Source organism: Neolamprologus multifasciatus, chromosome 3 (assembly GCF_963576455.1).
Source record: "Neolamprologus multifasciatus chromosome 3, fNeoMul1.2, whole genome shotgun sequence".
Taxonomy (NCBI): Eukaryota; Metazoa; Chordata; class Actinopteri; order Cichliformes; family Cichlidae; genus Neolamprologus; species Neolamprologus multifasciatus.
In genome coordinates this window covers 30,893,064-30,915,063 of record NC_140441.1, presented here as the reverse complement: position 1 = coordinate 30,915,063, position 22,000 = coordinate 30,893,064, and the positions used below count along the sequence as shown (strand labels likewise).

The 22,000-nt window shown below is 43.8% G+C and overlaps 7 non-coding genes across 7 annotated transcripts; all 7 read right to left on the bottom strand.

Annotated features, from left to right (window-relative positions):
- Positions 1-4,582: 4,582 nt before the first annotated feature.
- trnal-aag (transfer RNA leucine (anticodon AAG)) lies at positions 4,583-4,664 on the bottom strand. The gene has a single exon. It is a non-coding gene; the product is annotated as a tRNA-Leu (tRNA).
- A 3,030-nt stretch (positions 4,665-7,694) lies between these two features.
- On the bottom strand, positions 7,695-7,776 carry trnal-aag (transfer RNA leucine (anticodon AAG)). Its single transcript has one exon. It is a non-coding gene; the product is annotated as a tRNA-Leu (tRNA).
- Positions 7,777-10,448: 2,672 nt separating this feature from the next.
- trnal-uag (transfer RNA leucine (anticodon UAG)) lies at positions 10,449-10,530 on the bottom strand. Its single transcript has one exon. It is a non-coding gene; the product is annotated as a tRNA-Leu (tRNA).
- Positions 10,531-11,164: 634 nt separating this feature from the next.
- On the bottom strand, positions 11,165-11,236 carry trnae-uuc (transfer RNA glutamic acid (anticodon UUC)). Its single transcript has one exon. It is a non-coding gene; the product is annotated as a tRNA-Glu (tRNA).
- Positions 11,237-15,167: 3,931 nt separating this feature from the next.
- Positions 15,168-15,249, bottom strand: trnal-aag (transfer RNA leucine (anticodon AAG)). The gene has a single exon. It is a non-coding gene; the product is annotated as a tRNA-Leu (tRNA).
- A 967-nt stretch (positions 15,250-16,216) lies between these two features.
- trnal-aag (transfer RNA leucine (anticodon AAG)) lies at positions 16,217-16,298 on the bottom strand. Its single transcript has one exon. It is a non-coding gene; the product is annotated as a tRNA-Leu (tRNA).
- Positions 16,299-20,055: 3,757 nt separating this feature from the next.
- trnae-uuc (transfer RNA glutamic acid (anticodon UUC)) lies at positions 20,056-20,127 on the bottom strand. Its single transcript has one exon. It is a non-coding gene; the product is annotated as a tRNA-Glu (tRNA).
- Positions 20,128-22,000: the final 1,873 nt, after the last annotated feature.

The window sequence follows — 22,000 nt, the reverse complement described above, 5'->3', positions numbered from 1 at the left end:
TAAAAATGTAAATAAATTCTGTTCTGTAAAAGTATCAGCACAGCTCTCTTCTTTATAACCTCTTACCTGTATGTTTATATATCTGTGTGCGCTGACCCTCAGGTATTCAGTTTTAAAAAGCTCTGAGTGCTGCCCTGAAAGCTAACATATTTCTAAATCACTTCATGTAATGATAACAAGCCATCCGTTCTCTAGTGGGGTCTCACAGCTTTTATCTTCATAATCTTTCTGGTTGATTTGTAATATTAGAAACATGACTGCTGTCTTTTATCTGTGTGACTGTACAGCCTGTTTCAGACATGACAACCAGACAGTGTCTGAAGTTATCTTTAATACATGCAACACAGCTGGAGATAGTCCAGACACTTTCTCACTTCTGATGATAATATTTTTGGTTTAGGTATTGTTGCTTTCTGGCTTGAAGCTTATCTACAAAAGCAGTTCAATAAGGAGAGATCATGTGGAAAAACCGAACAGGATTTATTGAGATACAGAAATAAATATAACTGTTAGGCAGTTAGACTCCAATGACCCATTATAGCAGAAGAAATCTCAGCAGTGACAGGATTTTGCACAAGCCACACCCCAGAGTCAAAATGCTGGTAGTGATGAAGATGGAGGCTGGGACAGGGTTCTGAGTGACCACGGTGAGGAGGAGAAAGGAGAGGAGGCGGGCTGCATAGCTGAGGATCTGAAATGCAGAATGGCAGAAGCAGAAGAGCAACAGATTTAAAGCATGCAGAGTGGAGGCTGGCATGCTCGGTGAAGGCAGGCAAGAGCATAACTGGAATAAAGTAATGATGTCAGTACTGAGTTTGTGCTGGAAAATGAATAGATATAAACTGGCAGCCACCAGGAAGCAGACAGATGACTTATTACACATCTTCCTTATTGAAATTATGCATAAGCTTAATTTTCTGTGCCAACAGAATGTATCTGAATTATAGTTTAAACTTTAATCTTTGTATTAAAAGTTGGATATCTGCATAACAGAAGAGTATGTCTGGTTTGTGATGATACAGTTTATTCTGAGTTATGTAAACTTTCACACAGTTGTTGTGAAAGTTTTCCATTAAATAAACCCAACAGAGCCTCGGGTATAAACACCTTCTACAGAACCAAAAGGCAGTACACAGCTGTTTTCACACCTTTGGTCTTCAACCAGAGAAAAGTTCACACTCCCTTGCTTCCTCTTACAGTGGAGAAGACAAAAGATGAACTTTTCCCGTGTGAATGCCTGCTTCCAGCTTCCTGAGATACCTTCTGTTAGCAGCATGAATGTGTGAGACATTGAGGCAAAACACTATGATATAAATAGAATGATAATCAAATAATAAGAAAAAGCAAAGTGAAAAATAAATGTTATCCACATTAACTAAATTAAAAATGGTGTTTATCTTTTGATAATGTAACACAGCCTTTGTCCCAACCAGGACTCGAACCTACGCTCAGACGATTCAGTGCCAAAAAAAATCATTTTTTACGCTGGCTTAAAAGCTGCGATTTGATTGGCTGTTTCTCCGTTACACCTGGAGCTTGGGATTGTTTAGCTAAACGGCCCTAAACCGTTTCCCATTCATTCTCTATGGTAGTGCTAAACCACTACGGATGTAATATATTTTTGGCCACTACGGTCTTCCGGCGCTGTTGCGAGTTTGAGATGCAGCGGCACTTTTAAAAAATCTCCACTTTTACATTTCGGGAGAGAAAACAAGTAACTCACCGCTGGCAACACATCTCAACTATCCTCGTTCATTGATCAGGTAAGGTAAGAAACGTCGTTTGAAATAAGAGTAAACCAACAGAATACATTTACAGGTGTATATTACAGGTAATAGGCGTGTTGCGATTGCATTAGTTGTATCGCTTAGTTAAAGACGGTGGGGGTTTATCCGCTTTTGTAAAGTGGCATGGTAAATCACGAATGAACCTGCTCCTTAAATAAATTGCGTGTTTCATTGATGTGTTTTACTGTTAAAAAAACTTTGTATGTTTCTGATTGCTGTGATGCTGACATTACTATAATGTGGTACAATTAAATAACCGATAAGTGGCTTGTTATGAGATGACATGCTAAATGACTGAACCTGCTTTAAATGTATTGCTTTCATGTTGTAATGGTCAGTCACCTTATCAATGCGAAAGTCTGTCTTGATATCTCACTAACATGAGCAATGCCCACTTGTGTATGAATAAACACGATAGCTTAAATAGATATGTTGATAATCTACCAGCAATTCTTATGTGCCATGACTACTAAGCAGTTACAACAATTTTGGTGATATGCCAATAATCATTCAACCATGAAAGGTTTTTATTTACAGACAGAACATTTTGTTATACCTGTAGGAAAAAATTATTTTACTGCAAATGTTGTCAATGTTCTTTCAAATTGTGTCTTTATTGTTCTCCTGCATCCTGCTGTTAAACCCAGCCACAATGTGCAGCAAGATTATAACCTGAAATGTCTTTGTTTGTGTTTGGAATCAATTTTGTTTAATATAATTGTTTATTTTTTCACTGCATGTCAACATGCAGAAGAAAGTTACGCCATATCCAGGGAAACTCTCTGTGGTGTTCCGCAAGGGGCCACCTGGATACCTTCTCCAGGACCCGTCAAAAGAAGCTCAACAGATTAAAAATGACCCCAAGCTTCAGGACAGGTCTGCACCTGTGAGGGAGGATGATGCTCTGACTGTCATCTATTGGAGAGGAGGGGATGCCTCTGACATGAAGGAAGTTCAGGGAGAGTACATCCTGCAGTTTGGAAAATTTAAAGGGAAATCTTTCCGGTGTCTTCTGGAGAATGATGTCGGGTACACCATGAACCTGATCAAAGATCTCCAGAAGCAAGAGGCTGCAGGGACCTCTGTGGAAGATGGGCATGGCAAGGAGAGCTTGTATTCATTTGTACAGTATGCCCTCAGCTTTACGGAGATAAAGACTCTTCTGAACTACGAGACCAGCAGAGTGAGTGTTGCAGCAGAAGCCTCTGAGGATGATCAGCTGGTTGGCAGTCAAGGAACATGGATGCATAAGCTGCAGCAGCACCTGCGGAAGAAGCAGCAGTCTGCGCCTGCTACTTCAAACGCCCCAACTAAACAACCCCTTGGTAAGTTGTTTTAATAATATTTTAATAACATTGTTGACGTGAAATATAAATTCAGTACATATTTATCTAATGGTTGCTTCCATCACAGGGATGGATGAGGATAAAGACCTGGAGGACGCAATGCTGAGCATCTCACCTGTAAAAACATGACTGCTGTCTTTTATCTGTGTGGCTGTACAGCCTGTTTCAGACATGACAACCAGACAGTGTCTGAAGTCATCTTTAATTCATGCAGCACACAGCTGGAGCTGCAGACAGTTTCTCACTTCTGGTGATAATATTTTTGATTTAGGTATTGCGTGCTAGCTTGAAGCTTATCTACAAAAACAATTCAATAAGGAGAGATCATGTGGAAAAACTGAACATGATTTATTGAAACACAGAAATAAATTTAACTGTTTGGCAGTTAAGACTCCAATGACCCATCTTAGCAGAAAGATCCCAGCATTGACAGGATTTTGCACAACAACCATCCCAGAGTCAACATGCTGATAGTAATGAAGATGAAGATGGAGGCTGGGACAGAGTTCTGAGTGACCACAGTGAGGAGGAGAAAGGAGAGGAGGCGGGCTGCATGGCTGCGGATCTAAAACGCAGAATGGCAGAAGAGCAAAAGATTTAAAGCATGCTCGGTGAAGGAAGGAAAGAGCATGACTGGAATAAAGTAATGATGTCAGTACTGAGTTTGTGCTGAAAAATGAATAGATCTAAACTAGCAGTTTATAGTTTTAGCTTTAGACTTTGTATTAAAAGTTGGATGTCTGCATAATTGTAGACTATATGTCTGGTATGTATCATCTCAAAATTGTGATCATACAGTTTAGTCTGAGTTATGTACTTTGTGACAGTATAGGTAAATAATGCAGAAAAATTTCATGAAATTTCAAAAAAGAAACACGAAGAGAACCTGAAGACTATGGCAGCAGTGGGATTCGAATCCCACACCCCCGAAGAGACTGGAGCCTAACTCCAGCATCTTAGACTGCTCGGTCACGTTACCATTGCGAGTGAGGACCTCATCGCAAAAATCGTGCTCGTGCTCCTGGGTGAGAACCAGGTATTCTAACCGCTAGACCATATGGGACAGCTCCACTGTCATGAAATCAAGGATACTCTTGTCACTCTGCAGCCTTGGTGAGACCAACATAGCAGCACCTTAATCAATTCTCCAGCGGTTGCAGGTTCTGCTCAAAAGCACATTACAAGGGAGTGGACTGGACTTGAAGCACACTTGAGTGGCATGCGGGAAAGTCCACTAACCAGTCAGTGATGAGACCATGAACAAAAAGACACGAAAAACATGCAAATTGTAAATGACTTTACAGCACCTGACTAACGTGGTTTGGAAGAATTGCTCCTGATGACTTTCCTGCATGTTTGGACTTGACAGACGTTCTATGATTTCCACTGTAGCCCTTACAATTTATTGGTAAGGCATGGAAGAAACAAAACTTTGCCGCTGGAAAACTATGGCAGCAGTGGGATTCGAACCCACGCCTCCGAAGAGACTGGAGCCTTAATCCAGCACCTTAGACCGCTCGGTCATGCTACCATTACGAGTAAGGACCTCATCGCAAAAATCTAGGCAGTAAAACTTGGAAAAGTGCAGCACAAAATAGAAGTCCAGAACATTCAGTGGTGCTCTTACTGTTGTAGAAAAACATGTTTAATACTTTTTGGACACAAAAGAATCTGCCTGTCCTGGTTAAAACCTGTTCATCAACCCTGATTAACAGTGGGCTCTTGGCTCAGTTTCATCATTGTCGATATGCAACTTGTCATAACCACTGATCAACAGGCAGGGTCACCATTCACAGAGAGTCAAGGAACGGTTGCAATCACAGCATTGTAAGATGGCAAAAGACGTACCCTTAATGCAGCCTCCCTTGTTTCAAAGATGCTCATTTGATTTTCACATAAACAGCCATCTTGACTCCCCGTTCAAACTAGCAGGCCTGCTTGTGTACATCCTCATCACTGAAAACTATATAGTCCTGATCTGAACCGTTACCTGTTTTATGCCATGTGCTTAGCCAGAGGATTGTTGCCTTATCTGATGTTTGCCTTCAGCCAAGAACTTTGCCCCATTTAATCCATCGTGGGATAAACACAAAGAACACATTTGCTTGTGTGCACATTAAAGACATGTTCCTATACCGGGAGTTGAACACGGGCCGCCTGGGTGAAAACCAGGAATCCTAACCGCTAGAACATATGGGACTGGTTAGGTAATGCGCCACTGTCGTGCTCCTGGGTGAGAACCAAGAGTCCTAACCGCTAGACCATATGGGATTGGTTAAGTTGTGCGCCACTGTCGTGCTCGTGCTCCTGGGTGACAACCAGGTATTCTAACCGCTAGACCATATGGGACAGCGCCACTGTCATGAAATCAAGTATACTCTTGTCACTCTGCAGCCTTGGTGAGACCAACATAGCAGCACCTTAATCAATTCTCCAGCGGTTGCAGGTTCTGCTCAAAAGCACATTACAAGGGAGTGGACTGGACTTGAAGCACACTTGAGTGGCATGCGGAAAAGTCCACTAACCAGTCAGCAGTGTTGGGACTAACGCGTTATTAAGTAACGCGTTACAGTAACTACGTTATTATTGTGGTAACGAGCACGGTAACTAGTTATTATGCCAAAACCGGGAACGCGTTACTCGTTACTGGGATTTAGATAGGCTCGTTATTCGTTACTTTGTGTGGTGGCTATCGCAGAGCTTCCACAGTTTCAATAACATTAGCAAGTGGTGGAGGCCAGCGGGTGGATGAAGGAAAAGGGAGGCAAGAGGAGAGATCCGAAGCGGCCGCTGGTCCGAGAGTGTCAGGTGAACTGAACTTCAGGTAAGAAGTTATGACCTGCAGTCCATCTGGGTCAGATATAAACCAAGTTTAGGTGGAGTTTATTTTCTTATGCTGACTTTTTTGTACTGCGTGCTAGCTAGCATGACGGAGTTCCTATACAGCTGGGTGGGTGCTATGTTACTGATGTTGAACTTTATTTTGTTCATAAGGTTAATTATTAGAGTTGCCAACCGTCCCGTAAAAAACAGAATCGTCTGGTATTCAGAGAAAATATTACACGTTTCGTATTGAGGTGAAAAGGAACACAGTTTGTCCCGTACTTCAGCTACAATGAAAAAGACACAAAACTGGAGTTATTCTGTGTTTACGCTGCACAGCTGCCTCTTCTTCTCTCATCGTCTCACCCTCCCTCTCCTGTTTCTACTTCAATCATGAAACTGATCAATGATCAGCTGATCGGCTTTTCTCTCTTGTTTATTTATCGCCCACTTTGCGCCAGAAAGAGGAAACGAGCGGATGTCGCGGTAAACAACAGCAGCACTTTTAAGCTTCTCAGCTGTTGTTAGAATTTATTTAATATTAATTTCTAGTATCAGCTGATGTTTGCTGGAGCCACAGCTGCAAAAAAGCATGATATCGGTTTGGATATGTGGTGAGAGGGAAACATGAAGATGAAACCAGGAGATGTTCTTACTGAATCATCAGAGCTGTGATGGAGAAACAGGTTTACCTTTTAGTTCACATGAATGAGTTGAAGGGAAGTTATGAACCGTTTCTGAGAGACAAATAACACCAGGATCCTTTTCTAAGTAGCTGACAGCTGGTAACTGTGCAGGGGCGGGTCTAGCAAAGTGTTGCCAGAGGGGCCAGGTAGGGCATTAACAGGGAAAGGGGGGCACAAGGAAATACTTTCTTATTCTTATTTAAAATGTCTCACTTTTAAAAAAATAATTATCTGAGTCTTACAACAAACTATTGATAGATTGATACATATATACCATCAGAACAGTGTACATCACTGTCACAACAGTGTTTATTTTCATTCAAAGGCTTTATGATCTTTCCTATAATGGTGGGCCAGTCTCTAGTCCAAATGCCCGGTACGATTTTTTTGTCCCAGTCCAGCCCTGTATGCGGCTCATCTGCAGTCTGGTGTTGCCTACATCTTCCTATTCAGAAGGCAGAATTTCCGAGTTCTGAGTACAATCGAAAGCACCACGGCTGCAGTTTTTGTTTTGGATGTAAAAAGCAGGCTAGGATAGAATCAGGCGTGGGATTTCTCTCGTGGAAATGTGCACATTATTTTTTCCTTTCTATTGGTAGGTGGCACAGTGCACTTGTGGCAAGTAAGCAAGCTAGAAGACTGGCAATCTTGCTGGGTATCCAGTTACGGAAGCAACACATTAACAAGAGAATTCTGAGTAAAACCAAAGTTACTTTCCCTAGTAACTAGTTACTCTGAAAGTAACGAATAACTTGAAGTAACTGAGTTACTTTTGATAGAAGTAACTAGTAATGTAACTAAGTTACTAATTTAAAGTAACTTACCCAACACTGCCAGTCAGTGATGAGACCATGAACAAAAAGACACGAAAAACATGCAAGTTGTAAATGACTTTACAGCACCTGACTAATGTGGCTTGGAAGAATTGCTCCTGATGACTTTCCTGCATGTTTGGACTTGACAGACGTTCTATAACAGATTTGATTTCCACTGTAGCCCTTACAATTTATTGGTAAGGCATAGAAGAAACAAAACCTTGCCGTAGAACACTATGGCAGCAGTGGGATTCGAACCCACGCCTCCGAAGAGACAGGAGCCTTAATCCAGCACCTTAGACCGCTCGGTCATGCTACCATTGTGAGTGAAGACCTCATCGCAAAAATCTAGGCAGTAAAACTTGAAAAAGTGCAGCACAAAATAGAAGCCCAGAACATTCAGTGATGCTCTTACTGTTGTAGAAAAACATGTTTAATACTTTTTGGACACAAAAAAATCTGCCTGTCCTGGTTAAAACCTGTTCATCAACCCTGATTAACAATGGGCTCTTGGCTCAGTTTCATCATTGTCGATATGCAACTTGTCATAACCACTGATCAACAGGCAGGGTCACCATTCACAGAGAGTCAAGGAACGGTTGCAATCACAGCATTGTAAGATGGCAAAAGACGTACCCTTAATGCAGCCCTCCCTTGTTTCAAACATGCACATTTGATTTTCACATAAACAGCCACCTTGACTCCCCGCTCAAACTAGCAGGGCTGCTTGTGCACATCCTCATCACTGAAAACTATATAGTCCTGATCTGAACCGTTACCTGTTTTATGCCATGTGCTTAGCCAGAGGATTGTTGCCTTACCTGATGTTTGCCTTCGGCCAACAACTTTGCCCCATAGTGGGTTTAACACAAAGAACACATTTGCTTGTGTGCACATTAAAGACATGTTTTCATACTGGGAGTTGAAACCGGGCCGCCTGGGTGAAAACCAGGAATCCTAACCGCTAGAACATATGGGACTGGTTAGGTAATGCGCCACTGTCGTGCTCCTGGGTGAGAACCAAGAATCCTAACCGCTAGACCATATGGGACTGGTTAGGTAGTGTGCCACTGTCATGCTCGTGCTGCTGGGTGAGAACCAGGTATTCCAACCGCTAGACCATATGGGACTGCTCCACTGTCATGAAATCAAGGATAGTCTTGTCACTCTGCAGCCTTGGTGAGACCAACATAGCAGCACCTTAATCAATTCTCCAGCGGTTGCAGGTTCTGCTCAAAAGCACATTACAAGGGAGTGGACTGGACTCGAAGCACACTTGAGTGGCATGCGGGAAAGTCCACAGTCCAGTCAGTGATGAGACCATGAACAAAAAGACACGAAAAACATGCAAGTTGTAAATGACTTTACAGGACCTCATTAATGTGGTTTGGAAGAATTGCTCCTGATGACTTTTGTACAAAAGGGTTAGGTTTGTGTATAGGATTTCCTATGCCCCCTGAATGCACCATCAGTGTGCATGTCCGCAAATTTAGTTCAGAGACAAACGGCAGCCGAACAACGGACAGTGTGTGCGTTCATAAGACTCTAAGTTAATGTTTACTTCACTCAGTTATGTTGGTGTTCAGCCAGGAGTGTATTTGATGACTTACCAGCAGTTTCTGCTTCTGTTTAAGTGACGTTATGTACAAGTGGCAGTTCGCTAGCATAACAGATTTGTTCGCTAATTAGCTTCTAGCAGAGAGATTCGTTGTTATCGTGTTGTTGATTCTGTGCTCTGTGTAACAGATGATAACCCAATGTAAAGTTGCCTTCAGTGCATATTTGTATGCGGTGTGTTAATGCATAATGTCTGACTTTAAGTTTATGTAACCAGTCTGAAGTATAATGTCAGCTTATTTAGTTATATACTGTACTTGAGTACACCTCAGTTGTATCTTTATGTTTATTATGTAATTTGATTTGTATCATTATGCTTTGTCTACAGAAACCACACACACACACTCACGCCCAGCTGCGGGCACATTCTCAATTGGAAATACAAAGAATGACAACTTTATTCCTGGACTCTGCCTGTTTGTTCCTCTCACATCTGACCATTTGCAAGTGTTCTGACCCGACACTCTGAAGTGATTGCTGCCAGCTCAGATTTCTTTAACCCTTCTAAACAACTTTGCTGCATGTTTGGACTTGACAGACGTTCTATAACAGATTTGATTTCCACTGTAGCCCTTACAATTTATTGGTAAGGCATGGAAGAAACAAAACTTTGCTGCTAGAACACAATGGCAGCAGTGGGATTGGAACCCACGCCTCCGAAGAGACTGGAGCCTTAATCCAGCACTTTAGACTGCTCGGTCATGCTACCATTACGAGTAAGGACTTCATCTCAAAAATCTAGACAGTAAAACTTGAAAAAGTGCAGCACAAAATAGAAGCCCAGAACATTCACTGATGCTCTTACTGTTGTAGAAAAACATGTTTAATACTTGCCTGAATGTTTTTGGATACAATAGCATCTGCCTGCCCTGGTTAAACTCTTATTGCAGCAATAGGATTTCAACCCACATGTGTGAGGAGCCTGGAGTCTTAACCCAGATCCTTAGACCACACAATCTAACACCTTACAATGCGGTGGACTTGAAGCACACTTGAGTAGCCACTAACCAGTCAGTGTTGACACCGTGAATAAAAATATATGAAACATCTGCACATGGTAAATGACTTTTGAAAAATAATTTCTTTTATTCATGTATTAATCACATAATTTTATTGTATAATACCTTGGTGCCACTGGATTTTAGCATGTTAGCTAGCAAGAATGTTAGCTAGCACTCACTGCTTGTCTGCATGCTTTATTGAATGGAAAACTTCCACAACACTTAACATCACCCTGGTTTGGAAGAACTGCTCTTGATGAGATTCCTGCTTGATTGTACTTGACAGACATTCTGTAACAGATTTGATTTCCACTGCAACCTTTACAATTTATTGGTAGGGGATGGAAGAAACACGAAAAGAACCTGAAGACTATGGCAGCAGTGGGATTCGAACCCACGCCCCCGAAGAGACTGGAGCCTAAATCCAGCACCTTAGACCGCTCGGTCATGCTACCATGGCGAGTGAAGACCTCATCGCAAAAATCTAGGCAGTAAAACTTGAAAAAGTGCAGGACAAAATAGAAGCCCAGAACATTCAGTGATGCTCTTACTGTTGTAGAAAAACATGTTTAATACTTTTTGGACACAAAAAAATCTGCCTGTCCTGGTTAAAACCTGTTCATCAACCCTGATTAACAATGGGCTCTTGGCTGAGTTTCATCATTGTCGATATGCAACTTGTCATAACCACTGATCAACAGGCAGGGTCACCATTCACAGAGAGTCAAGGAACGGTTGCAATCACAGCATTGTAAGATGGCAAAAGACGTACCCTTAATGCAGCCTCCCTTGTTTCAAAGATGCTCATTTGATTTTCACATAAACAGCCACCTTGACTCCCCGCTCAAACTAGCAGGCCTGCTTGTGTACATCCTCATCACTGAAAACTGTATAGTCCTGATCTGAACCGTTACCTGTTTTATGCCATGTGCTTAGCCAGAGGATTGTTGCCTTACCTGATGTTTGCCTTCAGCCAACAACTTTGCCCCATTTAATCCATAGTGGGATTAACACAAAGAAAACATTTGCTTATTCCATAGTTGGATTAACACAAAGAACACATTTGCTTGTGTGCACATTAAAGACATGTTCCCATACCGGGAGTTGAACCCGGGCCACCTGGGTGAAAACCAGGAATCCTAACCGCTAGACCATATGGGACTGGTTAGGTAGTGCGCCACTGTCGTGCTCGTACTCCTGGGTGAGAACCAGGTATTCTAACCGCTAAACCATATGGGACAGCTCCACTGCCATGAAATCATGGATACTCTTGTCTGTGAAGGTTCTCAGTCATCCAGGTCATCGTAGTCAAAGGAGCTTGCAAAGCAAAGCGTCTGGACTTCTTTAAGTTACTTGAAGACGTTTCACCTCTCATCCGAGAAGCTTCTTCAGTTCTAAGGTCAAATGGTGGAGAGTCCCAGATATAACCCTAGTGGGAGTGTCCCCCCACAGAGGGACAAAAGGACCCCCTGATGATCCTCTAATCGCCTGAGCCAAGGTGTGGAACTGGGTGTGGGTCCCAATCAGCCAGAGTTTCGGGTGATTTCATTGTGAAACCTGGCCCCACCTTATCATGCGAATTCCTGAGGTCAGATGGCCCAGGGTGTGAGTGGGCCTTAAGGCGTCTGGGAAGGGATCTCAAAACTGGATTATAGATGGCAGAGAGTTGGTGTCGTAAACCACCGCCTCTGTTCAAAGATGGTCGCTCACAGTGGACATAGATGGCTTCTTTCACTCCTCTTTCAAACCATCTGTCCTCTCTGTCCAAAATGTGAACATTGGCATCCTCGAAAGAGTGTCCTTTATCCTTAAGATGCAGATGGACAGCTGAATCTTGTCCTGTGGAGGTCGCTCTTCTGTGTTGTGCCATGCGCTTGTGAAGTGGCTGTTTGGTCTCTCCAATGTAGAGGTCTGGGCATTCCTCGCTGCACTGTACGGCATACACCACATTGTTAAGTCTGTGTTTTGGCGTTTTGTCTTTCGGGTGAACCAGTTTTTGTCTGAGTGTGTTGCTGGGTCTGAAGTACACCGGGATGTCATGCTTGGAGAAAACCCTCCTGAGTTTCTCTGATACACCGGCTACATAGGGGATGACAATGTTGTTGCGCCTGTCCTTCTTATCCTCCCTCGCTGGTGTCTGATCTTCTTTTCTGTGCCTCTTTGCTGACTTTAAAAACGCCCATTTAGGATAACCGCACGTTTTGAGTGCTTCCTTTACATGTGTGTGTTCCTTCTTTTTCCCTTCAGGCTTAGAGGGAACATGTTCTGCCCAGTGGTGTAGGGTCCTAATTACTCCAAGTTTGTGTTCCAGAGGGTGATGGGAGTCAAACAGGAGGTACTGGTCCGTGTGTGTGGGCTTCCGGTAAACTTCGATGTTGAGGTTGCCATTCTCTTCAATGTGCACAGCGCAGTCCAGGAAAGGCAAACAGTCATCCTTCATGTCTTCCCTGGTGAACTTGATGTTTTTATCCACAGCGTTGATGTGCGCAGTGAAGGATTCCACTTCTTGTGTCTTGATTTTGACCCAGGTGTCGTCTACATATCTGTACCAGTGGCTGGGTACTCTTCCTTTGAAAGAGCCAAGAGCCTTCCTTTCCACTTCCTCCATGTAAAGGTTGGCTACAATAGGTGACACGGGGGAGCCCATAGCACAGCCATGTTTTTGTCTGTAATAGCCTTCGTTGTATTTGAAGTATGTTGTGGTGAGGCAGAGGTCTAACAGTGTGCAAATCTGATCGGGTGTGAAGTTGGTCCTGTCCTCCAAGGAGCTGTCTTCTTGTAGTCGTTTTCTGACAGTCTCCACTGCCTCCGTGGTGGGTATGCAAGTGAAGAGAGAGACTACATCAAAGGACACTATGGTTTAATCTGGATCCAGGGTAAGTTTCTGGACCTTGTCAGTGAAGTCGGTGGAGTTCTTGATGTGGTGTGGGGTGTTCCCCACGAGAGGAGCAAGGATGGTAGCAAGGTGTTTTGCAATGTTATAAGTGGCTGAGTTTATGCTACTGACTATGGGTCTGAGTGGAACAGCTTCCTTGTGGATTTTTGGAAGTCCGTAAATGCAGGGTATGGCATCCCCTGGGTAAAGGCGGTGATAAGTAAGGCGGTCAATGATTTTGTCCTTTTCCAAGTCTTGAAGGCAAGCTATAACTTTCTTTTTGTAGCTGCTTGTGGGGTCTCGCTTTAAGGCTTCGTAGGTATTGTTGTCACTGAGGAGAGTAGTGATCTTTGTATGGTAATCTGTAGTGTTTAGGACCACGGTGCATCTTCCCTTATCCGCTGGTAAAACAGTGATGTTGTGGTCTTTGCTCAGGGAAGCGACGGCCTTCTTTTCCTGTATTGTGAGGTTGGACGGAGGGACTTTGGCACTGGAGAGGGTGGCTGAGACTTTCATCCTGATTTGCTCTGCTTCTGTCTGTGATAATTTATTAATCCGAATGGCAGATTCTGTGGCTGTGATGAGGTCCACTATGGGCAACTGTTGTGGAGAAATGGCAAAATTGAGACCTTTGGCTAATACTCTCTTTTCAGGTTCCGTGAGATTCCTGTCTGAAAAGTTCTTAACCCATTTCTCCTGACTGTCTTCAGGTGTGTTTTCTTCTATGGGTTGTGTAGGTTCAGATTCAGAATGAGGAGTGTGTGTTTTTGAATGCAAGGTGTGAAATTTCCTGCGTTGTCTTTCTTTTCCTTTCGAGTGTTGGGCCCGCTGAGCCTTGTCCACAAACTTGTAAACCTCTTCTAAGATTGGAGAGGGTAGAAGTGTTTCCAGTTCCTGCAGAGTCTGGCTGATCTTGATTTGGAGGGCATCTATAGTGAAATGGACCTGTCTTATCCTTTCACTTAAAAGGTGATTTTGCGCTCTCTGTAGAATCAAGTCTGCTCTGTATCCCCTGACAGTGGATCCAAGGCGCAGGCTCTTGGGAACAACTCTGGTTTGTCTGCATCTTAGGTTGAAACGGAGATGGTTCCTATAATCCGCTAGTTTCCTTGATTCCCTTTCATACTCCCGCACCAGTTGAAGGGTGTTCCTCCCAAAATGTACGGCAATATGTCTGTGAAGGTTCTCAGTCATCCAGGTCATCGTAGTCAAAGGAGCTTGCAAAGAAAAGCGTCTGGACTTCTTTAAGTTACTTGAAGACGTTTCACCTCTCATCCGAGAAGCTTCTTCAGTTCTAAGGTCAAATGGTGGAGAGTCCCAGATATAACCCTAGTGGGAGTGTCCCCCCACAGAGGGACAAAAGGACCCCCTGATGATCCTCTAATCGCCTGAGCCAAGGTGTGGAACTGGGTGTGGGTCCCAATCAGCCAGAGTTTCGGGTGATTTCATTGTGAAACCTGGCCCCACCTTATCATGCGAATTCCTGAGGTCAGATGGCCCAGGGTGTGAGTGGGCCTTAAGGCGTCTGGGAAGGGATCTCAAAACTGGATTATAGATGGCAGAGAGTTGGTGTCGTAAACCACCGCCTCTGTTCAAAGATGGTCGCTCACAGTGGACATAGATGGCTTCTTTCACTCCTCTTTCAAACCATCTGTCCTCTCTGTCCAAAATGTGAACATTGGCATCCTCGAAAGAGTGTCCTTTATCCTTAAGATGCAGATGGACAGCTGAATCAGCTGACCTGAATTGACCTTAGAACTGAAGAAGCTTCTCGGATGAGAGGTGAAACGTCTTCAAGTAACTTAAAGAAGTCCAGACGCTTTTCTTTGCAAGCTCCTTTGACATGGATACTCTTGTCACTCTGCAGCCTTGGTAAGACCAACATAGCAGCACCTTAATCAATTCTCCAGCGGTTGTAGGTTCTGCTCAAAAGCACATTACAAGGGAGTGGACTGGACTTGAAGCACACTTGAGTGGCATGCGGGAAAGTCCACTAACCAGTCAGTGATGAGACCATGAACAAAAAGACACGAAAAACATGCAAGTTGTAAATGACTTTACAGCACCTGACTAACGTGGTTTGGAAGAATTGCTCCTGATGACTTTCCTGCATGTTTGGACTTGACAGACGTTCTATAACAGATTTGATTTCCACTGTAGCCCTTACAATTTATTGGTAAGGCATGGAAGAAACAAAACTTTGCCGCTAGAACACTATGGCAGCAGTGGGATTCGAACCCATGCCTCCGAAGAGACTGGAGCCTTAATCCAGCACCTTAGACTGCTCGGTCATGCTACCATTACGAGTAAGGACCTCATCTCAAAAATCTAGACAGTAAAACTTGAAAAAGTGCAGCAAAAATAGAAGCCCAGAACATTCAGTGATGCTCTTGCTGTTGTAGAAAAACATGTTTAATACTTGCCTGAATGTTTTTGGATACAATAGCATCTGCCTGCCCTGGTTAAACTCTTATTGCAGCAATAGGATTTCAACCCCCATGTGTGAGGAGCCTGGAGTCTTAACCCAGATCCTTAGACCACACAATCTAACACCTTACAATGCGGTGGACTTGAAGCACACTTGAGTAGCCACTAACCAGTCAGTGTTGACACTGTGAATAAAAATATATGAAACATCTGCACATGGTAAATGACTTTTGCAAAATAATTTCTTTTATTCATGTATTAATCACATAATTGTATTGTATAATACCTTGGTGCCACTGGATTGTAGCATGTCTCTCACACTCATACTGGTAACAGATGGTATCTCAGGAAGTTGGAGGGAAGCATTCACACACAAAGGATCCAGAGTGGGGGGAGGAGTCTTTTGTCTCCTTCTCCACTGTAAGAGGTAGAGAGGGAGTGTGAAACTTTCTTTGGGGGTGGGGGTTACCAAAGGTGTGAAAACAGCTGTGTACTGCCTTTAGTTTCCCGTAAGAGGTATGTAACCGAAGGCCATGCTAGACTCAGTTAGGGACTCTGCCCATCGTCTGCCCCGCGATGATGCATTCCTTCACCAAGCTTGGTTTCTGTTCTTGTTATTATTAAAGAATGTTAGCTACCACTCACCGCTTGTCTGCAGGCTTTATTGAATGGAAAATTTCCACAACACTCAACATCACCCTGGTTTGGAAGAATTGCTCTTGATGAGATTCCTGCTTGATTGTACTTGACAGACATTCTGTAACAGATTTGATTTCCACTGCAACCCTTACAATTTATTGGTAGGGGATGGAAGAAACACGAAAAGAACCTGAAGACTATGGCAGCAGTGGGATTCGAACCCACGCCCCCGAAGAGACTGGAGCCTTAATCCAGCACCTTAGACCGCTCGGTCATGCTACCATTACGAGTGAGGACCTCATCGCAAAAATCTAGGCAGTAAAACTTGAAAAAGTGCAGCACAAAATAGAAGCCCAGAACATTAAGTGATGCTCTTACTGTTGTAGAAAAACATGTTTAATACTTTTTGGACACAAAAGAATCTGCCTGTCCTGGTTAAAACCTGTTCATCAACCCTGATTAACAATGGGCTCTTGGCTCAGTTTCATCATTGTCGATATGCAACTTGTCATAACCACTGATCAACAGGCAGGGTCACCATTCACAGAGAGTCAAGGAACGGTTGCAATCACAGCATTGTAAGATGGCAAAAGACGTAGCCCTTAATGCAGCCTCCCTTGTTTCAAAGATGCTCATTTGATTTTCACATAAACAGCCACCTTGACTCCCCGTTCAAACTAGCAGGCCTGCTTGTGTACATCCTCATCACTGAAAACTATATAGTCCTGATCTGAACCGTTACCTGTTTTATGCCATGTGCTTAGCCAGAGGATTGTTGCCTTATCTGATGTTTGCCTTCAGCCAAGAACTTTGCCCCATTTAATCCATCGTGGGATAAACACAAAGAACACATTTGCTTGTGTGCACATTAAAGACATGTTCCTATACCAGGAGTTGAACACGGGCCGCCTGGGTGAAAACCAGGAATCCTAACCGCTAGACCATATGGGACTGGTTAGGTAATGCGCCACTGTCGTGCTCCTGGGTGAGAACCAAGAGTCCTAACCGCTAGACCATATGGGATTGGTTAAGTTGTGCGCCACTGTCGTGCTCGTGCTCCTGGGTGAGAACCAGGTATTCTAACCGCTAGACCATATGGGACAGCTCCACTGTCATGAAATCAAGTATACTCTTGTCACTCTGCAGCCTTGGTGAGACCAACATAGCAGCACCTTAATCAATTCTCCGGTGGTTGCAGGTTCTGCTCAAAAGCACATTACAAGGGAGTGGACTGGACTTGAAGCACACTTGAGTGGCATGCGGAAAAGTCCACTAACCAGTCAGCAGTGTTGGGACTAACGCGTTATTAAGTAACGCGTTACAGTAACTACGTTATTATTGTGGTAACGAGCACGGTAACTAGTTATTATGCCAAAACCGGGAACGCGTTACTCGTTACTGGGATTTAGATAGGCTCGTTATTCGTTACTTTGTGTGGTGGCTATCGCGGAGCTTCCACAGTTTCAATAACATTAGCAAGTGGTGGAGGCCAGCAGGGTGGATGAAGGAAAAGGGAGGCAAGAGGAGAGATCCGAAGCGGCCGCTGGTCCGAGAGTGTCAGGTGAACTGAACTTCAGGTAAGAAGTTATGACCTGCAGTCCATCTGGGTCAGATATAAACCAAGTTTAGGTGGAGTTTATTTTCTTATGCTGACTTTTTTGTACTGCGTGCTAGCTAGCATGACGGAGTTCCTATACAGCTGGGTGGGTGCTATGTTACTGATGTTGAACTTTATTTTGTTCATAAGGTTAATTATTAGAGTTGCCAACCGTCCCGTAAAAAACAGAATCGTCTGGTATTCAGAGAAAATATTACACGTTTCGTATTGAGGTGAAAAGGAACACAGTTTGTCCCGTACTTCAGCTACAATGAAAAAGACACAAAACTGGAGTTATTCTGTGTTTACGCTGCACAGCTGCCTCTTCTTCTCTCATCGTCTCACCCTCCCTCTCCTGTTTCTACTTCAATCATGAAACTGATCAATGATCAGCTGATCGGCTTTTCTCTCTTGTTTATTTATCGCCCACTTTGCGCCAGAAAGAGGAAACGAGCGGATGTCGCGGTAAACAACAGCAGCACTTTTAAGCTTCTCAGCTGTTGTTAGAATTTATTTAATATTAATTTCTAGTATCAGCTGATGTTTGCTGGAGCCACAGCTGCAAAAAAGCTGCCGGTCATGATATCGGTTTGGATATGTGGTGAGAGAGAAACATGAAGATGAAACTAGGAGATGTTCTTACTGAATCATCAGAGCTGTGATGGAGAAACAGGTTTACCTTTTAGTTCACATGAATGAGTTGAAGGGAAGTTATGAACCGTTTCTGAGAGACAAATAACACCAGGATCCTTTTCTAAGTAGCTGACAGCTGGTAACTGTGCAGGGGCGGGTCTAGCAAAGTGTTGCCAGAGGGGCCAGGTAGGGCATTAACAGGGAAAGGGGGGCACAAGGAAATACTTTCTTATTCTTATTTAAAATGTCTCACTTTTAAAAAAATAATTATCTGAGTCTTACAACAAACAATTGATAGATTGATACATATATACCATCAGAACAGTGTACATCACTGTCACAACAGTGTTTATTTTCATTCAAAGGCTTTATGATATTTCCTATAATGGTGGGCCAGTCTCTAGTCCAAATGCCCGGTACGATTTTTTTGTCCCAGTCCAGCCCTGTATGCAGCTCATCTGCAGTCTGGTGTTGCCTACATCTTCCTATTCAGAAGGCAGAATTTCCGAGTTCTGAGTACAATCGAAAGCACCACGACTGCAGTTTTTGTTTTGGATGTAAAAAGCAGGCTAGGATAGAATCAGGCGTGGGATTTCTCTCGTGGAAATGTGCACATTATTTTTTCCTTTCTATTGGTAGGTGGCACAGTGCACTTGTGGCAAGTAAGCAAGCTAGAAGACTGGCAATCTTGCTGGGTATCCAGTTACGGAAGCAACACATTAACAAGAGAATTCTGAGTAAAACCAAAGTTACTTTCCCTAGTAACTAGTTACTCTGAAAGTAACGAATAACTTGAAGTAACTGAGTTACTTTTGATAGAAGTAACTAGTAATGTAACTAAGTTACTAATTTAAAGTAACTTACCCAACACTGCCAGTCAGTGATGAGACCATGAACAAAAAGACGCGAAAAACATGCAAGTTGTAAATGACTTTACAGGACCTGACTAATGTGGCTTGGAAGAATTGCTCCTGATGACTTTCCTGCATGTTTGGACTTGACAGACGTTCTATAACATATTTGATTTCCACTGTAGCCCTTACAATTTATTGGTAAGGCATAGAAGAAACAAAACCTTGCCGTAGAACACTATGGCAGCAGTGGGATACGAACCCACGCCTCCGAAGAGACAGGAGCCTTAATCCAGCACCTTAGACCGCTCGGTCATGCTACCATTGTGAGTGAGGACCTCATCGCAAAAATCTAGGCATTAAAACTTGAAAAAGTGCAGCACAAAATAGAAGCCCAGAACATTCAGTGATGCTCTTACTGTTGTAGAAAAACATGTTTAATACTTTTTGGACACAAAAAAATCTGCCTGTCCTGGTTAAAACCTGTTCATCAACCCTGATTAACAATGGGCTCTTGGCTCAGTTTCATCATTGTCGATATGCAACTTGTCATAACCACTGATCAACAGGCAGGGTCACCATTCACAGAGAGTCAAGGAACGGTTGCAATCACAGCATTGTAAGATGGCAAAAGACGTACCCTTAATGCACCCTCCCTTGTTTCAAAGATGCTCATTTGATTTTCACATAAACAGCCACCTTGACTCCCCGCTCAAACTAGCAGGCCTGCTTGTGTACATCCTCATCACTGAAAACTGTCATAGTCCTGATCTGAACCGTTACCTGTTTTATGCCATGTGCTTAGCCAGAGGATTGTTGCCTTACCTGATGTTTGCCTTCAGCCAACAACTTTGCCCCATTTAATCCATAGTGGGATTAACACAAAGAAAACATTTGCTTATTCCATAGTTGGATTAACACAAAGAACACATTTGCTTGTGTGCACATTAAAGACATGTTCCCATACCGGGAGTTGAACCCGGGCCACCTGGGTGAAAACCAGGAATCCTAACCGCTAGACCATATGGGACTGCGTAGGTAGTGCGCCACTGTCGTGCTCGTACTCCTGGGTGAGAACCAGGTATTCTAACCGCTAAACCATATGGGACAGCTCCACTGCCATGAAATCATGGATACTCTTGTCTGTGAAGGTTCTCAGTCATCCAGGTCATCGTAGTCAAAGGAGCTTGCAAAGCAAAGCGTCTGGACTTCTTTAAGTTACTTGAAGACGTTTCACCTCTCATCCGAGAAGCTTCTTCAGTTCTAAGGTCAAATGGTGGAGAGTCCCAGATATAACCCTAGTGGGAGTGTCCCCCCACAGAGGGACAAAAGGACCCCCTGATGATCCTCTAATCGCCTGAGCCAAGGTGTGGAACTGGGTGTGGGTCCCAATCAGCCAGAGTTTCGGGTGATTTCATTGTGAAACCTGGCCCCACCTTATCATGCGAATTCCTGAGGTCAGATGGCCCAGGGTGTGAGTGGGCCTTAAGGCGTCTGGGAAGGGATCTCAAAACTGGATTATAGATGGCAGAGAGTTGGTGTCGTAAACCACCGCCTCTGTTCAAAGATGGTCGCTCACAGTGGACATAGATGGCTTCTTTCACTCCTCTTTCAAACCATCTGTCCTCTCTGTCCAAAATGTGAACATTGGCATCCTCGAAAGAGTGTCCTTTATCCTTAAGATGCAGATGGACAGCTGAATCTTGTCCTGTGGAGGTCGCTCTTCTGTGTTGTGCCATGCGCTTGTGAAGTGGCTGTTTGGTCTCTCCAATGTAGAGGTCTGGGCATTCCTCGCTGCACTGTACGGCATACACCACATTGTTAAGTCTGTGTTTTGGCGTTTTGTCTTTCGGGTGAACCAGTTTTTGTCTGAGTGTGTTGCTGGGTCTGAAGTACACCGGGATGTCATGCTTGGAGAAAACCCTCCTGAGTTTCTCTGATACACCGGCTACATAGGGGATGACAATGTTGTTGCGCCTGTCCTTCTTATCCTCCCTCGCTGGTGTCTGATCTTCTTTTCTGTGCCTCTTTGCTGACTTTAAAAACGCCCATTTAGGATAACCGCACGTTTTGAGTGCTTCCTTTACATGTGTGTGTTCCTTCTTTTTCCCTTCAGGCTTAGAGGGAACATGTTCTGCCCAGTGGTGTAGGGTCCTAATTACTCCAAGTTTGTGTTCCAGAGGGTGATGGGAGTCAAACAGGAGGTACTGGTCCGTGTGTGTGGGCTTCCGGTAAACTTCGATGTTGAGGTTGCCATTCTCTTCAATGTGCACAGCGCAGTCCAGGAAAGGCAAACAGTCATCCTTCATGTCTTCCCTGGTGAACTTGATGTTTTTATCCACAGCGTTGATGTGCGCAGTGAAGGATTCCACTTCTTGTGTCTTGATTTTGACCCAGGTGTCGTCTACATATCTGTACCAGTGGCTGGGTACTCTTCCTTTGAAAGAGCCAAGAGCCTTCCTTTCCACTTCCTCCATGTAAAGGTTGGCTACAATAGGTGACACGGGGGAGCCCATAGCACAGCCATGTTTTTGTCTGTAATAGCCTTCGTTGTATTTGAAGTATGTTGTGGTGAGGCAGAGGTCTAACAGTGTGCAAATCTGATCGGGTGTGAAGTTGGTCCTGTCCTCCAAGGAGCTGTCTTCTTGTAGTCGTTTTCTGACAGTCTCCACTGCCTCCGTGGTGGGTATGCAAGTGAAGAGAGAGACTACATCAAAGGACACTATGGTTTAATCTGGATCCAGGGTAAGTTTCTGGACCTTGTCAGTGAAGTCGGTGGAGTTCTTGATGTGGTGTGGGGTGTTCCCCACGAGAGGAGCAAGGATGGTAGCAAGGTGTTTTGCAATGTTATAAGTGGCTGAGTTTATGCTACTGACTATGGGTCTGAGTGGAACAGCTTCCTT